Source organism: Anomaloglossus baeobatrachus, chromosome 3 (assembly GCF_048569485.1).
Source record: "Anomaloglossus baeobatrachus isolate aAnoBae1 chromosome 3, aAnoBae1.hap1, whole genome shotgun sequence".
Taxonomy (NCBI): Eukaryota; Metazoa; Chordata; class Amphibia; order Anura; family Aromobatidae; genus Anomaloglossus; species Anomaloglossus baeobatrachus.
Genome location: NC_134355.1, coordinates 128,321,220 through 128,343,059, shown reverse-complemented (window position 1 = coordinate 128,343,059; position 21,840 = coordinate 128,321,220). Strand labels below are relative to the sequence as shown.

Below are 21,840 nucleotides of genomic sequence, written 5' to 3'. Positions count from 1 at the left end.
GATACACTGCACCTTCCAGGAGGTAGCGCCATTCCTCCAGTGCCAGTTTGACTGCCAAGAGCTCTCGGTCCCCGATGGTATAGTTGCGTTCAGGCGCTGAGAAGCCCTTGGAGAAGAATCCGCAAGTCACCATCTTCCCGGAGGAGGACTTCTGCATGAGCACTGCTCCGGCTCCTGAGGAGGAGGCATCCACCTCCAAGGTGAACTGGCGGTTCAACTCCGGACGGTGAAGTACAGGCGAGGAAGCAAAAGCCCGCTTCAAAGAGCCAAACGCGGCGTCGGCCGCAGGCGACCAGTCCTTTGGATTTGCCTCTTTCTTAGTCAAAGCGGAAAGTGGAGCAGTCAGAGCAGAGAAGTGAGGGACGAATTGGCGGTAGTAGTTGGCGAATCCCAGGAAGCGTTGGATTGCCTTCAGTCCAGAAGGGGGAGGCCAGTTGAGAATGGCGGAGACCTTCTTGGGATCCATCTGCAGTCCAGTCTCAGAGATGATGTACCCCAGAAAGGGGAGAGAAGACTGCTCAAAGACACACTTCTCATACTTTGCGTACAGACGGTTCTCTCTTAGTCGTCGTAGAACCAGCTGTACGTGCTCTCTGTGGGTTGGGAGGTCCGGAGAGAAGACAAGGATGTCATCTAGATATACTACCACACAGGTGTAGAGGAGGTCTCGGAACACGTCGTTCACCAGTTCTTGGAAGACGGCAGGGGCGTTACACAGGCCGAAGGGCATCACGCAGTACTCATAATGTCCATCGCGCGTATTAAACGCGGTCTTCCATTCGTCACCAGAGCGGATGCGCACCAGATTGTAAGCACCCCGAAGATCCAGCTTGGTGAACAGACGAGCTCCTCTAAGCCGGTCAAACAATTCGGGGATGAGCGGCAGAGGGTACTTGTTCTTAACAGTGATCTGATTCAGACCCCGGTAGTCGATGCAGGGACGTAAATCGCCCTCTTTTTTCTTGACAAAGAAGAAACCTGCTCCAGCAGGAGAGGAGGATCTCCGAATGAATCCCCTAGCCAGGCTCTCTGAGATGTAAGTCGACATAGCCCGTGTTTCGGCTGGAGATAAAGGATATATCCGTCCTCGTGGTGGCGTTGTTCCAGGGAGCAGGTCGATGGCACAATCGTAGGGGCGATGTGGCGGCAGTACCTCGGATTCTTTTTTATCAAAGACATCAGCAAAGGACCAATAAGCCGAGGGCAGCCCCGGTAGGTTCTCAGGAACCGGAGGTCGTCGGATGGGTTGTGTGGATTTTAGGCATCTCTCATGACACGAAGCACCCCAGCGGGTGATTTCGCCAGTGCCCCAGCTGACTGATGGTTCGTGAGTCCGTAACCATGGAAGGCCCAGCAGGATCTGATGGGACATGTGCGGAAGGACGTAGAAGGCGATGTTCTCGGTGTGAAGAGCACCGATGCGCAGTTCAACCGGCCTGGTGGTCCAGGAGATGGTGTCAGAAAGGGGTCTCCCATCCACAGAGGCAATCACCAGGGGCTTGTTGAGTGGGATAATAGGCACCTGGTATTTGTCCACGGTGGCTTGCTGGATGAAATTGCCTGCTGCCCCGGAATCAAGATAGGCCTCAGCCGTGAACCGCGTCTCTCCCGTTGTCACTTGCACGGTCCATGTGACCGGATCAGAGAGAGTCCCAGCACCTAGGGTGGCCTCTCCTACCAACCCTAGGCTTTGGAGTTTCCCGGCCTTTCCGGACAGGAACGGAGGAGGTGTGTGCCCTCACCGCAGTAAAAGCAGAGACCCTGGGCAAGCCGCTCTGCTCTACGTTGTGCAGACTGACGCACTCGGTCAATCTGCATGGGCTCGTGGACGGGGCTCCCAGCTGTTGATGACTGAGGTACGGAGGGCTTCTGAGGAGGAGATGAATGCCGTAACGGGCGTCTCTCACGAGATAGCTCTTTGGAGCGCTCCTGAAAACGTATGTCCACACGAGTTGCTAGGGCAATCAGGGCATCTAGGGTGGAGGGCACGTCCCGACCCGCCAACTCATCCTTGATGCGACTCGAGAGTCCCTCCCAGAAGGCGGCTGTTAGGGCCTCATTATTCCACCCGAGTTCTGAAGCCAACGTGCGAAAACGGATGGCGTATTGGCCCACCGTCAGTGTTCCTTGACGTAGGCGGAGGAGTGATGAAGCAGAGGCAGAAGCGCGTCCCGGCTCGTCAAAGGTGCTGCGGAATGCCTGCAGGAACTGTTGAAGATCCTTGGTCATGGGGTCCTCCTTCTCCCACAAGGGGTTCATCCACGCCAGCGCCTCGCCCTCTAGGTGGGACATTATAAAGGCGACCTTGGCTTGGTCGGAGGCGAACAGATGTGGCAGCTGCGTGAAATGAAGGGAACATTGATTTATGAAGCCCCTGCAGGTCTTGGGATCTCCAGCATAACGAGGAGGTGACGCCAAACGGAGTCGGGAAGCATCTGACGAGGTTGCCACTGGTGCGGGGACCATGGCTTGCCTGGCGGGGGACCTGGGTGCCGCAGGCGTCATTGATGCTTGTAATGTGTACAGGCGGGTGTCCACGGAGGTCATGAATTGCAGCATGCGGGTCTGGACTTCACGCTGGCGTTGGAGTTCCTCTTGCAGAGCCATTAGTGCTGCAGCGGGATCCATGGCCTGATCTTACTGTCACGGCCGGGCGGTCGGGCAGACCCAGGAGGTGGATCCACTGGACCGAACTCTCTGAGATGGTGGTAGGGAGTCCGGCAGCTGAAGCACTGATGGGCAGTAGAACAGTCCGTGCAAGAGAAGGCAGCGGAGGAGTCCCAGGGACCACGGAGTCACAGAAGGTGGTCTTGGTGACGTAGCTCAGGTTCGGAGGCCGAGGTGATATCAGGCGGGGTCCGGAACCTCTGGAGCAAGATGACGGGTCACCGCAGGGATCCGGGATGGTACGGACTGTCAGATGGCAGACGGACAGCGTGCGGGGATCAGGACACGGCAGACTGGATGGCGAGGCAGGTACGGCTCTACAAAGACAGATAGGTGAGTACAGGCACATAAACACCAAGAGACCTGACTCCTAGCTCAGGGAACACGAAGATCAGGCCCCGCCCCCTTGGACAATGACCCCCTATATACCCTGTACCTGTGCAACCTCATTTCCTGTTAATGGACGCTGGCCCTTTAAGAAAGGGTCAGTGACCGCGCGCGCGCCCTAATGCGCATGCGCGCCGCCCGGGTGCCAGAAGCCAGGGAAGGAGGCTGCGAGGAGGACGCAGGGGAGCCGGCCAGGTCCAGGGAAGCTGTCGGGCGCCGGGATCGGGGGCCCGGAGCCCTGGGACGGACGGAATCCGGTGACTGGGGAGCGGAGAGCGTGGCAGGTGAGCCGGGGAACGGGGGTGAGGACCCGGGGAGCGTGACATGTATGAGGGCAGAATGATTGGTGATCAGTGGGGTACCGTCAATGGTGGCAGGCCATGCGACTGCTATTGGTCCCGGCAGGTGAGGGGGACATCCAGCGGCTGCCCGATGTATGTTCCTTTAATTAAATGTCAACAATGCCGTTTGTAATTGCTAATCTGCCGCCGGCTCCACTCTCTGGCTGAATTTGCAAATTTGTATAAACACAACCCTTGCCTGACATAGCTTTTGAGCCAGAGAGGAGCTTCACGCTGGAACCCATTGGTTCTTATCTGCTCTGCTTTAATATCTGGAGACAGTGAGCTGGGCCCAGGGGTGGTAACATTAAGATTATTTTACTTCATTCATTTTAATGTGTCCCCAAATCAATAGATTCAGCTGATAGTCTTTTGTGTAAAAGGGTGCAAGCCAACTGATCATCAGTTGGGCATACTAATAGAACAATACGTCCAACAGTGCTCAACTGGAGATAAGCCACTGTCTGACATGTCAATTGGGGGCTTTATCATAAAATACACAGGAGTGCTCAACTGAAGGAGTGCTCCTGGGTATCAGAATCAGGTGAGATGTCTCTCGGCCGAAAGATTAGGTGAAGCATTGTTCACTAATAGCCATCTAATGTGTGTGTAGTGGCATAACTAAAGTCTAGTGTGCTCCGATGTGAAATTTGGACCTGGACACCCACCTGCATATTTGACAGATATATGGGCCCACATAGCATTCTATATCCTATAAAGACGTATGTGTTAGCCCCCCATGCAGTAATGTCCACAATTTTGGGCCCCTTTTTGTAATAATGTCCCCTATCCTTGGCCACTTCTTGTAATAATGTCCCCTATCCTTGGCCACTTCTTGTAATAATGCCCCCCATCCTGGGTTCCTTCCTGTAATAATGTCCCCCATCCTGGGTTCCTTCCTGTAATAATGACCCCCATCTTGGGTTCCTTCCTGTAATAATGACCCCCCATCCTGGGTTCTTTCCTGTAATAATGTCCTAAATCCTTGCTCCATCCTGTAATAATGTCCCTTTCCTTAACTCCTTCCTGGTATAAAGTTGCTCATTCTGGGCCCCTTCCTGGTATAATGTCCCTCGACATGGAGCCCCTTCAAGGTATAATGACCCATTCTGGCATAATGTCCCCAATCCTGGGCCCCATCTTGGTATAATGTTCCTCATACTGCCCCTTCCTGGTACAATGTCCCACACATTTAAAAAAAAGAAACTCCTCTTCTTAATTTCCTCCACTCCCATGACGTGCATTGTTGTTTTTCATTGCTGGCCTCTTTAGCGTGCCAGCCATGAACGTAACAATTGCGATCACAGAGGGTGTGTCCATACTCCAGCATAAGCCCAGTTGCAGTCGCATCCTCCTATCATTACGCCCTTGTGTATAAGGCTAGCTTTAATCTCTGTCACTATGTAACGTATTGGATCTCATCCTGTTCAGCCAACTTCAACATATTATAACTGATGAATAAGTAAAATATTGTAAAGATGCATAAATTAATCAGTTCAATGAAATGTTGCATCTTACAATACCAATGTGAAACATTTTAACCTCTTACATCATCTTTCAGCTTTGAACAGGTGTTGACCACACTCGGAAAAGGAGGAGAAAAAAATATAAGCTAAAGCACTTTATAAATCTTCTGTAATAAATATGATCCTATGAGAAATACAGTTATCTCTGATTTAGAAAACAGAAGCAAACAAATATACATCGACTGTATGCACATTACACAGCTGCTATAAGCACCAGAGACCTATAGGTGGAGTTGGAGCACCGATGTACAGTTGAGTATACAGTCGTATAGTGAATAGTCACTGAGGTCATCTATCTCATTTGTTATACTGTATAAATAATGTATATTTGCAAGTATATTAGTGCTATGGCTACTGACATTTAAATAGAAAAACAGATTTATATGATATATACATGTATTATATGAATATAAGCACTTGGATGCACTTCTTAATCATGGAATTTGGGGTTGCTAGATGCTGAGGCGCATAGTGCATAAAAGTCCCCGATGCAGACTCAATGACAGAGGAGGTTTGGAGATCTGCAATTATTAACATTGGCCCAAAAAGTGCACAGGGAGTTCTGTGCCATGGGTTTCAGTGGCAGAGCAAGTGCATGCAAGTCTTACATCACAAAGTACAATGTTAAGCATTGGATGAAGCGATATTAAGGATGTCAGTAGTAGTCTCTGGAGCAGTGGAAGTGTGTTGTGTTCTGTGAAGTGTTGATTCAGATTTCTCTATTAGGCACTAAGATAAAGTAGTCTGAGTTTAATGAATGCCAGGAGAATAATACCTGCATGTCTGTAATGTGTCAATGATCAAGTTTGGTGGAGACAGGATAATTATATGGGGTTTCAAACAGCATCATGGAAACCAAGGAACACACCAGACAGGTCAGGGATAAAGTTGGGGAGAAAAGTAGAGTAGTGTTAGATTATTAAATAAATAGCCCAAGTTCTGAACCTCTCACAGAGCACTGTTTAATACATGACCCAAAAATAGAAGAAGGATGACACAACTGCAAACCTATCTTGACATGGCCGTCCAACTAAACTGACATTCCAAGGAAGAAGAGCACTAAATAGAGAAACAGCCAAGAAGCTCATGGTCTCAACTGGAGGGCCTGCAGTATTCTATAGCTCAGGCGGGAGAATCTCTCCATATGACAACTATTATTTGTATACTACTTTGCAATTCTGGCCTTTATGTAAAAGTGGTGAGAAGAAAGCCATTTTTGAAAGCAAGCCATAAGAAGTCCTGTTTGCAATTTGTAAAACGCCATGTAGGGGAAACAGCTAAAATGTGGAAGAAGGTGCTCTGGTCAGAGGAGACCAAAGTAGAACTTATTGGGCTAAATGCAAAACACTATTTGTGGAGGGAAACTAACACTGCACATCCTCATGATAACACCATCCTTGCAGTCAAACATGGTTCTGGCAGCATCATGCTGTGGGGAGGCTTTTCTTCAGCAGTGACAGGGAAGCTGGTCAGAGTCAATGGGAAGATGGATGAAGCTAAATCCAGGGCAATCCTGTAGGAAAACCTGTTAGAGCCTGCAAAATTTTAAGACTAGGGTGTAGGTTCAGCAGGACTAAGACCCTAAACATACTGCCAGAGATACAATGGATAGTTTAGGTCAAAGCATATTCATGTTTTTGATAGGCCCAGTTAAAATCCAGACCTAAATCACATTGACAAATTGTGGCAAGACTTGAAAATTGCTGTTCACAGATGTTCTCCATCCAATCTCACTGAACTAAAGCTAATTTTCAAGACTGGACAAATATGTCAGCCTCTAGATGAGTAAAGCTGGTAGAGACTTTCCCCCAAAAGACTTCCAGCATTAACTGTACCAATAGGTGATCCTACAAAGTATTGACTTAGGGGGATGAATACGAATGAATGTCACAATTTTCATATTTATTAAATATTTAGAAAACTATGTATCATATCCTTTACTCTTCACAAATACTTGCTACTACTTACTGTTGGTATATCACATAAAATTCAATAAGGATAATAATACATCTAAAGCCCCCTTCACTCGTCCGTGAAAAACCACGCACGTTTTTCACGGACGTGTCAGAGGTACGTTTTGCCCTCCGTGACCCATGTTTATGGGCTACGTGTGTTCTCCATGTGTTATCCGTGATAACACACGGAGAACGGAAACTTTCTACTCACCTGTCCCTGGCGTCGCTGTCCGTGGTGCTGATCTTCGGTCTCCGGTCCTGCCGACTCCCCACTGCTGCTGCTGCCGGCCGCAGTGAAGTGAATATTCAATGAGCATAATGAGCGGCGGTCGGCAGCAGGTGACAGCAGCGGCAGAGACAGCAGGGCTGGAGAAGGTGAGTAAAGTTTTTTTTTTTTCCACAGACACGTGTGTTTTCTCTGGCGCGTGTCACACGGAACACATCCGTGTGGTCCGTTTGCGTTCTGTGTGACACCCGTGATGTCGGAGAAAAACGGACATGCTTCCGTGTTTCACTCACCAACAAATGTATCACGCACACGGACACATGCACCGTATGGAAAAACGAACGTGTAACTCCATACATTGATTAATATTGGAGTGCGTGTGCCCGTGTCTCCGGTACGTGCAGGAACGGACCTAACACGTACCGGAGGCACGTGCGTGTGAAGGGGGCCTAAGCTTGTGGGTGTAACATGAAAAAAATGTGGAACTGTTCACAGGGTATGAGTACTTTTTCAAGGCACTGTGGATATGTATATATTTTATTATTTATTCATTTTACTCACTTATATATCGCTATTGATTCCACAGTGCTTTACACATGCGATCATCACTGTCCCTGTTGGGGCTCACAATCTACATCCTATCAGTGTGGTCTTTGGAGTGTGGGAGGAAACTGGAGAACCCGGAAGAAATTCAAGAAAATACGGGAAGAACATACAAACGCCTTGCAGGTGTCCTTGGTGGGATTTGAACCCAGGACCCCACTAGTGCTAACCACTGAGCCATCGTGCTGCCCGTATATATACACATATATATACACACACAGAACAATTCTGTGTATGGAAGATAAATTCTATAGTCACGAGGGCTTACTTTCCATGAGGCTACCAAACTATATTTGTCAGTCAACAGAACAAGTAAATGATGTCATTATACTTGTACTAGGTGCCCAAGGGATACATTAATGGCAACGGCCAAATGAATTCTGAACTAATGGTTGTCCCCTTTTAATTCTCTGTATTCATATACGTACACCCAGCCCCTACTTGAATTTGGCTGCTTTGTATATAGTAATAATTCATTAGCCCCCATAATAAAATAGTAATAAATGAAATATCAGCCCTGCCTCTACTGTTGTATATAAAGCCCCCAACACACGCTCAATATATCTCAAAATCCGTTGTTGGGGTCAAGTTGTAAGTGACGCACATCCGGCATCGTTTGTGAGGTATCTGCGTGTGACATCTACGTGCGGTCAGGATTGAACGCAAAACCGTTGATCGCAAACACATTGTATCTTTGTCTAGAATTGAGCGTTTTGTTGCACGAACCTAGTCAATTGTGACATCCCTCATACGATTTTGGTGTCTGATGCTATGTGCGCAGGTGTGCGCTCTGCACCGCAGCTTAAAAAAGGTCCGCTTCAGAGCGCAGCTGAAAAGCTGCGTTCTGAAGCGCCTCACAATGTCTGTCATTCACTAATCTCTGTCAGTCGGTCACTATCTCTGTCCCTCACTCTCTGTCCATGTCAGTCTATCCCCCTCTCTCATACTCACCGATCCCCGATCCCCGGCGCGGCGCTGCACGGCATTCACACTGCTCCGGCGGCTTTTCCTCTTTTGAAAAAGTCGGCCGCCCATTAAACAATCTCGTATTCCCTGCTTTCCCCGCCCACCAGCGCCTATGATTGGTTGCAGTGAGACACGCCCCCACGCTGAGTGACAGGTGTCTCACTGCACCCAATCACAGCAGCCGGTGGGCGTGTCTATACTGTGTAGTGAAATAAATAATTAAATAATTAAAAAAAAATGGCGTGCGGTTCCCCCCAATTTTAAAACCAGCCAGATAAAGCAATACGGCTGCAGGCTGGTATTCTCAGGATGGGGAGCTCCACATTATGGGGAGCCCCCCAGCCTAACAATATCAGCCAGCAGCCGCCCAGAATTGCCGCATACATTATATGCGACAGTTATGGGACTGTCGGCTCTTCCCGATTTGCCCTGGTGCGTTGGCAAATCGGGGTGATAAGGAGTTATTGGCAGCCCATAGCTGCCAATAAGTCCTAGATTAATCATGTCAGGCGTCTATGAGACACCCTCCATGATTAATCTGTAAATTACAGTAAATAAACACACACACCCCAACAATCCTTTATTAGAAATAAAAAACACAAACACATTCCCTGGTTAATCACTTTAATCAGCCCCAAAAAGCCCTCCATGTCCGGCGTAATCCAGGATGGTCCAGCGTCGCTTCCAGCGCTGCTGCATGGAGGTGACCGGAGCTGCAGAAGACACCGCCGCTCCTGTTAGCTCCACGCAGCTAATGAAGACAGCCGCGCGATCAGCTGAGCTGTCACTGAGGTTACCCACTGTCACTGGATACAGCGGTGGCCGCGATTAACCTCAGTGACAGCTCAGCTGATCGCGCTACTCACCGCCGCTCCTCTCACCTCCACGCAGCAATTGAGGTGAGTAGCGCGATCAGCTGAGCTGTCACTGAGGTTAATCGCGGCCACCGCTGGATCCAGTGACAGCGGGTAACCTCAGTGACAGCTCAGCTGATCGCGCGGCTGTCTTCATTAGCTGCGTGGAGCTGACAGGAGCGGCTGTGTCTGCTGCAGCTCTGGTCACCTCCATGCAGCAGCGCTGGAAGCGACGCTGGACCATCTTGGATTACGCCGGACATGGAGGGATTTTTTGGGGCTGATTAAAGTGGTCAACGAGGGTATATGTTTGTGTTTTTTATTTCTAATAAAGGATTGTTCGGGTGTGTGTGTTTATTTACTGTAATTTACAGATTAATCATGGAGGGTGTCTCATAGACGCCTGACATGATTAATCTAGGATTTAGTGGCAGCTATGGGCTGCCAATAACTCCTTATTACCCCGATTTGCCAACGCACTAGGGTAAATCGGGAAGAGCCAGGTACAGTCCCAGAACTGTCGCATATAATGTATGTGGCAATTCTGGGCGGCTGTTGGCTGATATTGTTAGGCTGGGGGGCTCCCCATAACGTGGAGCTCCCCATCCTGAGAATACCAGCCTTCAGCCGTATGGCTTTTTCTGGCTGGTTTTAAAATTGGGGGGAACCGCACGCCGTTTTTTTTAATTATTTATTTCACTACACAGTATAGACACGCCCACCGGCTGCTGTGATTGGGTGCAGTGAGACACCTGTCACTCAGCGTGGGGGCGTGTCTCACTGCAACCAATCATAGGCGCCTGTGGGCGGGGAAAGCAGGGAATACGAAATTGTTTAATGGGCGGCCGGCTTTTTCAAAACAGTAAAAGCCGCCGGAGCAGTGTGAATGCCGTGCAGCGCCGGGGATCGGGGATCGGTGAGTATATGAGAGAAGGCTGCTCAATTCAGTTACTCAGGAGTTTAGCGGTCATCGGTGAGTCCTTCATAGGTGACCGCTAATCAGGACGCGACACAGACAGAGCCGCACCATGACAATGAAGTCGGGGGAAGCTCACCCGAGTTCATTCTGACAGTGCGGCTCTTTCTGTGTCTGCTGTCATCTGCCATTCAGCTCTGCTACATGGCTGTCTGTGTCTGCTGTCAGAGGCCATGTAGCAGAGCTGAATGGCAGATGACATAGTAAAAACGCATCCCTACACATTACACACGCTTGGCAAGTCAATAAATAAAAAAAAAAAAAAAAAAAGGTGCCCAATGCATACGTCACAGAACACATGATCTAAAGGATCGCACACAAAATTGATCAATTTAACATAGACTACTAACGCTCGTGTGACAGCAAATGAACGACCTACGTGCAATCTCTTAAGATCCCGTATGCAACCTGGGCGTGTCACATCGCAAATGCGATTGTACAACTAATTGCAACGTGTAAAGCAGGCTTAAGGGGAACCAGCACTAGAGACGAGCGGACCCAAAGTTCGGTATTCATACTGAACACAGACTTTACCAAAAAAACAGAGTTCGGGTGCTTTACGTATACGCAAGTATCGCTGTGCTTGGGTACGGTCAGTGCTTGGCCCAGTACGAGCAGCTTATAGTGTTTGAATGGTTTTCACAGGGGTAAAATCAACGTTATAGGATGTAGTTTGTTCCCCAAAAAATGAAAAAAAAAACCTCCCTGTCTCTTCCAGAGTGATCTGTGTATGGCTGGCTGTATGTAGGCGGAGAGCCGAACTGCCCAATTAGTGACTTCCATTGGGGTTCAGGTCAAGTCCTGGTCCGGCTGAACCCATAGAACCTGAATTTCAACGGGTCCGCTCATCTCAAACCAGTACTCATATTAGTGGATGTGACGATGCATTGTGGAGCATAAAAATGTGGATTTGTTCTACCGAACCGGACTGAGAACTTTAAAGGAGCCTATATAGAATCTTGGAAGTTTCACATGTAGCGAGCCAAACAGGCCGCTATATGGAGCAACTTGTCCCCCCTGCAACATTCACAGTCCGCAAGAACAGCTCCAATATTACACTGTTTCCCGACTGATATCGAATAATTGGCTGCAGCCTTTATAATTGTGCTCGTACCTAAAGGAGATCAGGGCTAACACATATATAGCTCCACAGGCAACTAGACCTTTATTGATGTGCGCGCCCTCCGCACTGCAACCTGCTGCAATATCTCTCGTATTGTCAGAAAGTGGGTCAATATGCCTATTTAATATTCTACCAAGTGAAATACTCTGGCCACATGATAAGGGCTTAAGCTGTAGTATTGATTGGGTTCTAACACAAAGCCAAGCCACGTGTCTTTACAGGAAAAATAATCACTATTATCATTTGTATAATACTCTCTTGTCCTTGGTGGGTGACATTCAGTGGATGAAAAAAAAAAAAGCGCAATGATTTATTACATTGACAGAGCATATGCTGCCTGTATGTGATGGGGGGAGGAAATAACTATATGGCTGCAGTTACTGTAGTCCAGTAACAGGCAAAATAGAAATATAAAGAGGATATACAGTATGTTTATATACAGAATCTATTCAGTGAATCTCCATCTGAACAGGTCGTCTTGTCGTTGGCAGGTAGTCTCGCACATTTTGATCACGATGTGCACTTTTATGTCTATAGCTCATATAGCAGTAATGACATCTAAAATTCCTATATGTAATGGTCTCCTGTCCTTCAGCGCCCACATAGCACGGTTGTCATTTTGTGTGTCTGCATTCACAGAAGAATCAGGCTGGCATATTTATCTCATTCCATTTGGATAAGCTAACTTTGTTTTTTTTCCATTGTACATTTGGGGCTGATGGCCGCCTCTCTCTTGGCAGGGTACAGCTTCTTCCATCTGCCTGAGGCTGATTTTATTGGAGCAGAACATAGCTACCTGCCCTGAGCTGGGCTCAGAGTGTGATCAACAATGGTGGGCTCACACGGACTCATCAAAAAGTTCTCTCCTCACATTATTATGCTTGGTAATTTCTGCTACGTCTTTTGCAATTGTTTGCTCTAGTTATATATATATATATATATATATATATATATATATACACACAGTATATATACATACACACACACACACACAAAAAAAAAATCCTAGTATATATGTAGCGATCCCAAGAATGCTTTGCTAACTTCGACATAATATGGGCAGGACGCCAAGTAGTCCTCTAATGATAATCTCCTGCTGATTAATCAGTGATTTTATCAAAACTACACTAAGCAGCACAGTAAGTGACACTGCTGAAATCAGGATCTCTGCTCCTACGTTATGCTGCTTTTAGATTAGGTGCCAAAACTTCCGGTGATAGATTCCCTTTAAGCAATTTTCTTTATGGGTACTGTAAATAATAAGGCTCTGATGTCAAGTTTTTCTGCAGCATGACCCTACAATGGTATTCTTCTGTTCACCAAATTACTACACTAATGATGTACATGTAACATTAACCTGAATTTTGCTGCAAATGGTTATAAAAGATCCGTCTTTACATTCACAGTTACATAGGTTAAAAAAAGACCTAACTCCATCAAGTTCAACCTTCCTCCATCAATTATACATTTTTGTCAATTGATGGAGGAAGGTTGAACTTGATGGATACACACCTATAGGGATGTATATTTCAGAGGCGGGTATGGTCTCTGCTCGCCGTGTTCTTTATTTTCAATGTGCACCGACAATGCTGACTTGTCACTTCTCAATAGAGGATGAAGGAGTGCACTGACACTGTGCATTGAAAAGAATATCGCACAGTGATGACAGAGCTCATACTGAGCATATGTCGGAATTGACAACTGGCACATGCTTAGTTAGAGCAGGGACTAACCCAGCCAATGAAACGGATGTCACTGATGACGCTTCATTTCAGGGAGGGGGCAGACACTGCAGCTACGACCGAAGCTTCTGCCCCCTGATGACATCTCGTTTGAGTATCCAGGCATGCACTAGGGATCATCAAACTGGAAATAGGTAAAACAAAATACATAAAGCACAGAGAGTATGGTAGAGACTTTTTAATTAAAGTATATTAGAAAAGAGATTAGATTGTTACATTAAACAGATAGGAATTTGGGGTTAAAATCAACATTAGTTTCGGACCACCCCCTTTAAAGCAAAATAACACTATACTACTTGATGATATGCTATTGATAATGTCACATAGTAAAGGAACCCTACAGAGGCATAGGTGAAAGGACAGAAATGATTCAGTCACATCAGTATAATATATAACTAGGATGAGGTTTACAGCTCCGGGGCATATTTTTCTTTGCGCTGATGTGTAATGTAACCTAATAAAGATCCTCACTATCAGCGCAGCAGAAAATACTCCATGAATGGACTCATGTGATGACTAAAGAGTTAACCCCTTCTGTCCAGCAGAGATCTCTAAGGGCAGCGAAGTGTTCCTGCTCCTGGCTCCATCAGCATTGAATGAGTCAGTGATGTTCTGCCTGCCTGAGCATGGGAAGCCAAATGGGCAGTGTAACCTGCCACTTATTTAATCCTCAGCCATGCTCGGAAAATCTGAAGAATAATGCAGAAATGTCTGCTCGGGAAGGAGCACTGGTTTAAACCAGACAGTCCTCACTTCCCTTTTTTTTTTGTTTTCCACTACATAATTGCCAAACTCTTCCGCCTGCCTTGGCAACTAACAACGTACTGCACAAATGCCCAAGTGAAAAAAAAAGAAAGAGGTAATATAAAGGCCAAACCACTGGAAAAGCCAAGAGGGCAAAATAAAATAGAATAAGTGCTGTCTGAACTGTCTGAAATGAACCAGGAATCCAGCTAATACCAGAATAATAAACAGCCATAGCTCTGAAGCGGGCATTGTACCAGAATATTAAAAGGCACAGTAAAGGCAAAGACAAGGCTCTCTAACACTGCCCGGAGGGGCTGACCGGAGGTGGGCATCACACCATTCATTGAAAGAGGCAGGGTGCACCAAATTATGGCTACGTGGGTATAGGGTGCTTTTATCTGTTTTACATGTATGTATGTATATATATGATGCGTTTATCTGTCATGTATGTATCATGTATATATATATATATATATATATATATATATGATGCTTTTATCTCTTTACTATATATGATGCCGTCATCTGTTCTCTATGCATGTGTATATACATACATATATAAAGTATAAATTCTTCAGAGCAGCACCGAGAGATCATAGTCGGGTACAAACATCCTTCAAAAACAGCATCCTAGCGCCCATTATATATACATATATATATATATATATATATATATATATATATATACAATTCTTTTATCTGTTTCATATGTACATAAACTGTATATATATATATATACATATATATATATATATATATATATATATATACACATACATATAAAACAGAGAAAAGCATCTCAAAATATACATACGGTATATATACACATATGTACATATGAAACAGATAACAGCATGATAGATATGTATACACACATATATGTATACACACATATATGCATATAAAGTAGATAAAAGTATCATATATATATATATATATATATATACACATACATACAGTATATACATATGAAACAGATATAAGCATCATATATACAAAACAGATAAAAGCATTATATATATACAGTACAGACCAAAAGTTTGGACACACCTTCTCATCTCTAGAACAACTATTAAGAGGAGACTTTGTGCAGCAGGCCTTCATGGTAAAATAGCTGCTAGGAAACCACTGCTAAGGACAGGCAACAAGCAGAAGAGACTTGTTTGAGCTAAAGAACACAAGGAATGGACATTAGTCCAGTGGAAATCTGTGCTTTGGTCTGATGAGTCCAAATTTGAGATCTTTGGATCCAACCACCGTGTCTTTGTAGAAAAGCTGAACGGATGGACTCTACATGGCTGGTTCCCACCGTGAAGCATGGAGGAGGAGGTGTGATAGTGTGGGGGTGCTTTGCTGGTGACACTGTTGGGGATTTATTCAAAATTGAACACATACAGAACCAGCATGCCTACCACAGCATCTTGCAGCGGCGTGCTATTCCATCCGGTTTGCGTTTAGTTGGACCACCATTTATTTTTCAGCAGGACAATGATCCCAAACACACCTCCAGGCTGTGTAAGGGCTATTTGACTAAGAAGGAGAGTGATGGGGTGCTACGCCAGATGACCTGGCCTCCACAGTCACCAGACCTGAACCCAATCGAGATGATTTGGGGTGAGCTGAACTGCACAGTGAAGGCAAAAGGGCCAACAAGCGCTAAGCATCTCTGGGAACTCCTTCAAGACTGTTGGAAAACCATTTCCGGTGACTACCTCTTGAAGCTCATCAAGAGGATGCCAAGAGTGTACAAAGCAGTAATCAAAGCAAAAGGTGGCTACTTTGAAGAACCTAGAATATAAGACATATTGTCAGTTGTTTCACACTTTAAGTATTTCATTCCACAAGTGTTAATTCATAGTTTAGATGCCTGCAATGTGAATCTACAATTTTCAGAGTCCTGAAAATAAAGAAAACTCTTTGAATGAGAAGGTGTGTCCAAACTCTTTTGGTCTGTACTGTATGTATGTATATATATATATATATATATATATATATATATATATATATATATATAAAGATATGAGCATCATATGTCCATTGACCCCCTTCTAATTCTTAGCAGAGCTGCACTGACTCAATAAGCCAAGAGTAATTTTTTATTGGCTATTCAATATTAGGGGATTATTATCACAAGGTATCAGTATATTTTTACATATCTTCCCTGTTATAGTCTAGTTCAATATGGTGGATAATAGGGAAGGAAATCTTAACATTGTACTGAGTGGCTCGCCACTACCCTCTGCAATGCAGACTTTGCATACTGTATGATATACTGTGCAAAAACAAAAACCAGTCTCCAATACACCGCAATAGGAATTAGGCATTCACAACATTTTTATTTGCTGCTTTGATGGCAGTATGAGGCACAATTCCATTAGACAGGTAGTACCAGACTTTGGCCTTTAGATGGCATTGATCGTTATGCGTTATTGCAAACACAGAGGAATCCTGTAATTCAGGATTTGGATATTTCATTTACAGCAGGAGATAATTACTCTTTGTTATAAAAAAAAAAAAAATACCAGCAGCAAATTTATAATCCACTAGATTATCTTTTCAGTTTATATAGGGATAAAGCATAAACCCAACTCTTCCTACAGGTAGCCGCGCTTCCCTGCTTCAATGAGCATAGCCATCACTATACAGTATTATATGGCCTAGGTGGCATTAACTGCTTATTACTGTACACTTAATTAATTAAAGGGAGCCTGTCACCTTGAAAAACACTGTTTACCTGAAGATTTAGGGGTATTCTACAGGCAAATAGCATTTAAATCCTGTGCAGCCAGCTAACGACCCAACACCTTCCTTGCAGCCATAGGTGCGGTGCAGAGAATAGTTACAGTCACTTCTCACTACACAGTGAGGGCGCTGCAATCACTCCTCGGCACTTTGATTGACAGATTGCCCCTGTGACTGGAAGACAGCGGCTGGAGGAAAAATAAAACTTAATTTTTTCCCTGCAGCCGCTGGTCCAGTAAAATGACTACACAGGAAATACACTCTATTTACCTGCAAATAAATCATATCAACAAGTAAATAACATTTCTCAAGTTGAAAAGTTATAATAATATAATATATATGATGATAATAATAGTGATAAGGGTGAGTTGACAAACTACACCAGGTCATTGCATATATAACAAGTCCCTTATAAAATGTAATAATTGGAAACATTCCATACCCACAACATTGTAGATGCCCGTACAATGCCATGCGTCAATTTAAGCGCCACAGTGCCAGATCACATGCACAAGCACGCGTCTATTGTCTTGGAACATCATGATTTTGTAAAAACAGGGCACAACCCTCGTTGTAAGTGGGAACAGGAGCCGGGATTTACAAGTAAATCTGAAGAACCAAAGACAAGTCAAAGTGGCTCCTACTGGGAGACGTGAGGCTGTTACAGATGCTCTTTGGGACAATGTGGCTGGCACTAAGGGGACTCTAGTTGGCACTGGAGTTTAGTGATTGGCAGTGAACAATGTGGCTGTAATTAGGAACACTGACATTAACACCAGGACTATCAAAGATGATACTAGGACCTCAGTGTGTGACACTGATTACTGGCAGCAATGCAGCAGGTACTGGGAATACTGAGCACAGCACTGCAGCATTGAGTGCTTTATGACCAGCCCCATATTTAAGGGGATGTACACATGATACGGTGGTATTTGCTGCAAAAACACAGAGTCTAGGAAAAAAATGATGCAAAATACAAGCATTTTTGCATGCGTTTTTCAAGCATTTTCACTTGTATCTTTTTACCATTCATTTGATTGGCTGAAAAACGCTGCAAAAAATTCTGAAGGAATTGACATAAACGTAGATTTGGAAAAAAAGGCTTTGAAGGTTCAGACCTGCAAACTAGATTTCCGGAATCTCACTCACTTTGCTGGTACTGTAAAACGCTGCAAAAATGTGGGGCAAAAATGCAACATGTGAACAAGCCCTTAGTCTGTTGGAAAATTCTGAGTTGTGTGACAATTTACCCATCTGCAAATAATAAAAATACTTTAGTGAACCACATAACTAGCAATTCCCTAATACTTTCTTTAAAGGGAACCTGTCAGGTGCAATATGTACCCAGGACCACGAGCAGTTCTGGTTGTATAATGCTAATCCCTGCCTAACTGTCCCTGCATCTAGTAGCATAGATAAAGAGATCTCTAGAAAAACTATATTTCCATAGATCTTTCATCTTATACTAATGAGTGCGGGGACTAGTCGCAAGGGCGTTAGTTCCTGCGCTCATTCCACTCTCTTAGTAAGTTAACACGCCCACAGGGGCATGCTAACATGCTATTCAGTGCCCACTGCCAGCGCCATCACCAGAAGGATGCGCGTACCTGTCCGTTGCTACAGCCTCAGACACCGCGCACAGCACATGATCAGGTCACCACACTTCCGGTCATGCGCACTATGAAGCTGGGTGTACGCGTCCCGGCTTCAGAGAGGTGTAATGCGTATGACTAGAAGTGTCGGGGACTTTTGATCATGCGCACTGACCGGTGTTTGCAGCAACAGACAGGTATGTGTGTCACCGCTGGTGATGACGCTGGCAGTGGGCATTGAACAGCATGTTAGGACGCCCCTGTGGGTGTGTTAACACGCTAAGAGGGCAGAATGAGCGCAGGAACTAACGTCCTTGCAACTAGTTCCCTCGCTCATTAACATATCATAAAGGATCTTTAGAAATACTTTTTTTAAAGATCTCTCTATCTATGCTGCTAGATGTAGGGACGGTTAGGCAGGGATTAGCATTATGCACCCAGGACTGCTGGTGGTTCTGGGTGCATATTGGACCTGACAGGTTCCCTGTAAAGTGCGTCTCAGGCTGAGGCTTCAGTCTACCATGTTTCCAGCCATTATCAGTTCCCAGATGTGAGTGACTCTCCAGTGCAGCTTATAGTCTAGTAGTACCTGGAAAGCATGTCTTCCTAATACAGTAACGGCTGGTTTGGCTCGCCCATACTTATTCTTACCTATGTACAAATTTGACAAATGCACTAATACTCTATTAATGAGGTGACATTTGTAATAAAAATGGAATAAAGTACTAGAGGCAAAGGCGACATTTCCTTCCCGGTACCTCTCCCAGTGTCCTCGGATTACACTGCGCGTCTCAGGTACTTATTTTTCTGTAACAACGTCCAACAAGAAGGGAAATGTATATCTGTCAATTGTATTTATCACCATTAATGTACAAAGCTTTTATTTTTCCCTTGCAGATTCAGCCCGCAGTAAAAGCAAATGTAACATATGTTTTCTAATGAAATGAATGAGGATGAAAATCCCATTAGAAGTTTTATTGGTTTTCAATCTGCAGCAAAAAATGTTGTTCCTAGCCACATTGTGTTTAGTCTCTCCCCGGCCACAGCAAAAACTACATAAAGGATTCAGCTATGAATATACTGAGGATGTATAGTCAGTACAGGACTTGCAGCAGCGTTTGTAGTGTGAACAGCTGCAGAGCAGAGTTTGCAATGCTTACGGCAAACGATGGGTTAATCAGCAAACAAACATATAGCAGTGATGATCAGGCAAACTAGTATGTAGAAAAGATACAGCCTGTTGTGGCGGCATTTGTAATGTGAACAGCTCTGAAGCAGAATTTGTTATGCTTACAGCAGACAAAAGGGTTAAAAGTAGGTCTGAGCCTGGAAGTAAATGTAGCTTGAAGAACCAATTAGGAGTTTACTGAAATGACAAAGACAAACTCCAATATATAGTTTACTGAGTCCCAAAATCTAAATTCCCTATCAGTGTAGTCTTTGGAGTGTGGGAGGAAACCGGAGTACCCGGAGGAAACCCACACAAACACGGGGAGAACATACAAACTCCTTGCAGATGGTGTCCTTGGTGCGATTTGAACCCAGGACTCCAGTGCTGCAAGACTGCAAGAGCCATCCATATTCCATCCACCTCACAGGTATGGAATATCAAGATGCTAATTAGGCAGTGTGACTATTGCACAGGTGTGCCTTAGGCTGGCCACAATAAAAGGTCACACTAAAATGTTCAGTTTTATCAAACAACACAATGCCAGAGACGTTGCACGTTTTGAGGGAGCGTGCAATTGGCATGCTGACTGCAGGAATGTCCACCAGATATGTTGCCTGTGAATTGAATATTCATTTCTCGGACTTAAGCCGTCTCCAAAGAATTTGGCAGTATGTGCAACCGGCCTCACAACCGCAGACCACGTGTAACTGCACCAGCTTAGGAACTCAACATGCAGCACCTTCACCTCCAAGATCGTCTGAGACCAGCCACCCAGACAGCTGCTGCAACAATCGGTGCATAACCAAAGAATTTCTGCACAAACCGTCCAACACCATCTCAGGGAAGCTCATCTGCATGCTCCTCGCCTTCATTGGGGTCTCCACCTGACTGCAACTTATCATCATAACCGACCTGAGTGGGCAAATCCTCACATTTGATGGTGTCTGGCATGTTTAAGACATTCTCTTCACGTATGTATCCCGGTTTTCACTGTATAGGGCAGGTGGCAGACTGCGAGTCTGGCATCGTATGAGTGAGAGGTCTGCTGATGTCATTGTTGTGAATTGAGTGGCCCATGGTGGCGGTGGGGTTATGGTATGCGCACCTGTATGTTATGGACCATGAGCACAGGTGCTTTTTATTGATGCCATTTTGAATGAACAGAGATACCATGACGAGATCCTGAGGCCATTCATTCATGACCATCACCTCATGTTGCAGCATGATAATACACGGCATAATGATGCAAGGATCTGCACACAATTCCTGAAAGCTGAAAACTTCCCAGTTCTTGCATGGCAGCATACTCACTAGATATGTCACTCATTGAGCATGTATGGGATGCTCTCAATCGGCGTTTACGACAGTGTGTTCAGGTTCCTGCCAATATCCAGCAACTTTGCACAGTCGTGAGGCAAATGGTGGTCACATCAGATACTGACTGGTTTTCTGTCCCAGCGGGACCTCCCCAATACTGTAAAATTGTACATTTTTGAGTGGCCAAAATGTGAGGCAGCTCACCAACAAGATAAAGCGAGATATTACAGGACTTTATTAGCAAATGTGGCGACATTTCAGTTCCAGGGGTGAACAAAGCTTGAGAAAGATTCACACCTTGAACCAAAATGTCACCACCTGGGCTAATATAGTCCTCTAATATTGTACAGTATTGAAAAGTCCCCCGACAAAGTGTAGTGACGTGAAACATGTGTTGGGACGTCGGTCCCCACGTGTAACCCCGGTACCAGACGTTGATTGAGCTGCTAGTTTATGGGTGAGTGATGTTGGTTGCCCTTATGTGTGATTATTCATGGATGGTAGTGAGCTACAATCATTATGGTGTAATCCTAATAGTCACAATTGTTTGGCACCATCTAATGTTAGTTCCCACTGTATCCCATTACTGAATTTATACATCATATTCCAGGGGCATGTGGGGTTTTTTCCCCTTTTGCACTATCCCCCATCCCTATTTTGTTTAATTAATTGTATCCTGGAGCAAAAATTAAATAAATTATTATAATAATACTATTATTGTATTGCTTATTAGGATACTATGTCTACTCCTGGCAAAATTTAAAGACTCCTTTCTTCCTGGGTTTCTAATGTATGTTTTTGGGAGTTGTTGCCCATTTGTTTAATATGAGATCCGTGGGTGGGCCTTGTCTTTTTCATTTGTCCTCTAATGTTGTACTTTATCTTGCTGTGTTGCCTATATTTAC

At 45.1% G+C, this 21,840-nt stretch overlaps 1 protein-coding gene across 2 annotated transcripts in view; it reads right to left on the bottom strand.

Annotated features, from left to right (window-relative positions):
• The window catches only part of SLC8A1 (solute carrier family 8 member A1), a 446,495-nt gene that overhangs the window by 150,749 nt on the left and 273,906 nt on the right, over positions 1-21,840 (bottom strand). The window lies entirely within an intron of this gene.